Source organism: Arachis hypogaea, chromosome 6 (genome assembly GCF_003086295.3).
Source record: "Arachis hypogaea cultivar Tifrunner chromosome 6, arahy.Tifrunner.gnm2.J5K5, whole genome shotgun sequence".
Classification (NCBI taxonomy): Eukaryota; Viridiplantae; Streptophyta; class Magnoliopsida; order Fabales; family Fabaceae; genus Arachis; species Arachis hypogaea.
In genome coordinates, this window is record NC_092041.1 from 107,344,988 (window position 1) to 107,347,714 (window position 2,727).

The 2,727-nt window shown below is 42.3% G+C and overlaps 1 non-coding gene across 1 annotated transcript; it reads right to left on the minus strand.

The window, feature by feature from the left end:
- Positions 1 to 225: 225 nt before the first annotated feature.
- On the minus strand, positions 226 to 329 carry LOC112700386 (small nucleolar RNA R71). Its single transcript, XR_003153292.1, has one exon. It is a non-coding gene; the product is annotated as a small nucleolar RNA R71 (small nucleolar RNA).
- Positions 330 to 2,727: the final 2,398 nt, after the last annotated feature.

A 2,727-nucleotide genomic window follows, 5' to 3' on the forward strand; every position in this document is an offset into this window, starting at 1 on the left:
TCATCTGAAGATCCTTACCAGTTTTTAACCGAGTTCTTGCAGATTTGTGAGACTGTTAAGATGAATGGAGTAAATCCTGAAGTCTACAGGCTCATACTTTTCTCTTTTGCTGTAAGAGACAGAGCTAGAACATGGTTGGACTCACAACCTAAAGATAGCCTGGACTCCTGGGATAAGCTGGTCACGGCCTTCTTGGATAAATTCTTTCCTCCTCAAAAGCTGAGCAAGCTTAGAGTGGATGTTCAGACCTTCAAGCAAAAAGATGGTGAATCCCTCTATGAAGCTTGGGAAAGATACAAGCAGATAACCAAAAAGTGTCCTTCTGACATGTTTTCAGAATGAACCATATTAGATATATTCTATTATGGTCTATCTGAGTTTTCCAAAATGTCATTGGACCATTCTGCAGGTGGATCCATTCACCTAAAGAAAACGCCTGCAGAAGCTCAAGAACTTATTGACATGGTTGCAAATAACCAATTCATGTACACTTCTGAGAGGAATTCTGTGAATAATGGGACGCCTCAGAGGAAGGGAGTTCTTGAAATTGATGTTCTAAATGCCATATTGGCTCAGAACAAAGTGTTGACTCAGCAAGTCAACATGATTTCTCAAAATCTGAATGGATGGCAAAATGCATCCAACAGTACTAAAGAGGCATCTTCTGAAGAAGAAGCTTATGATCCTAAGAACCCTGCAATGGCAGAGGTAAATTACATGGGTGAACCTTATGGAAACACCTATAATTCATCATGGAGAAATCATCCAAATTTCTCATGGAAGGATCAACAAAAGCCTCAACAAGGCTTTAATAATGATGGAAGAAACAGGTTTAGCAATAGCAAGCCTTTTCCATCATCTTCTCAGCAACAGATAGAGAATTCTGAGCAGAGCTCCTCTAATTTAGCAAATATAGTCTCTGATCTGTCTAAGGCCACTTTAAGTTTCATGAGTGAAACAAGGTCCTTCATCAGAAATTTGGAGGCACAAGTGGGCCAACTGAGTAAGAAAGTAACTGAAACTCCTCCTAGTACTCTCCCAAGCAATACAGAAGAGAATCCAAAGAGAGAGTGCAAGGCCATTGATATAGTCAATATGGCCGAATGCAGAGAGGGAGGAAAGGACGAAAATCCTAGTGAGGAAGACCTCCTAGGACGTCCTCTGAGCAAGAAGGAGTCCCCTATTGAGGACCTAAAGGAATCTGAGGCTCATATAGAGACCATAGAGATTCCATTAAACCTTCTTCTGCCATTTACGAGCTCTGAAGACTATTCTTCCTCTGAAGATGATGAAGATGTAACTGGAGAGCAAGTTGCTCAATATTTAGGAGCTATCATGAAGCTGAATGCCAAGTTGTTTGGTAATGAGACTTGGGAAGGTGAACCTCCCTTGCTCATTAGTGAACTAGATACATGGGTTCAGCAAACATTACCTCAAAAGAGACAAGATTCTGGCAAATTCTTAATAACCTGTACCATAGGCACCATGACCTTTAACAAGGCTCTATGTGACCTGGGATCAAGCATAAATCTTATGCCACTCTCTGTAATGGAGAAACTAGGGATCATTCAGGTACAGCCTGCCATATTCTCATTACAAATGGCAGACAAGTCAGTAAGACAAGCTTATGGATTGGTAGAGGACGTGTTAGTGAAGGTTGAAGGCCTTTACATCCCTGCTAATTTCATAATCTTAGACACTAGAAAGGAGGAGGATGAATGCATCATCCTTGGAAGACCTTTCCTAGCCACAGCAGGAGCTGTGATTGATGTTGACAGAGGAGAGCTAGTCCTTCAATTGAATGGGGACTACCTTGTGTTTAAGACCCAAGGGTGTTCTTCTGTAAACATGGAAAAGAGGCACAGTAAGCTTCTCTCAATACAGAGTCAAACAAAGCCCCCACAATCAAACTCTAAGTTTGGTGTTGGGAGGCCACAACCAAACTCTAAGTTTGGTGTTGAGAAGCCCCCACATTCAAACTCTAAGTTTGGTGTTGGGAGGCCCTCATCATGCTCTAAACATCTGTGAGGCTCCATGAGAGCCATTGTCAAGCTAGTGACATTAAAGAAACGCTTGTTGGGAGGCAGCCCAATTTTTATTTATCTAATTTTTTTTATTTTACTGTTATTTTATGTTTTATTAGGTTCATGATCATGTGGAGTCATGAAAAAAATACAAAAATTAAAAATAGAATCAAAAACAGCAGAAGAAAAATCACACCCTAGAGGAAGGACTTACTGGCGTTTAAACGCCAGTAAGGAGCATCTGGCTGGCGTTCAACGCCAGAACAGAGCATGGATCTGGCACTGAACGCCAAAAACAAGCAACATCTCGGCGTTCAAACGCCAGGAATGCACCCTGAGGAGAGCTGGCGCTGAACGCCAGAAACAAGCATGGAACTGGCGTTCAACGCCAGAAACATGCTGCACATGGGCGTTAAACGCCCAGAACATGCATCACTTTGGCGTTTAAATGCCAGAATTGCATGCAAAGGCATTTTATATGCCTAATTGGTGCAGGGATGTAATCCTTGACACCTCAGGATCTGTGGATCCCATAGGATCATCTCAGGATCTGTGGACCCCACAGGATCCCCACCTACCATATTCTCCCCTCTTCTCAACATTCATCCTCTCTTTCCAATAAACACTCTTCCCCAAAACCCTTAACCAATCACCTCAATTTCTCTTCCCAATTACCCCCTTCACCACTCACATCCATCCACTC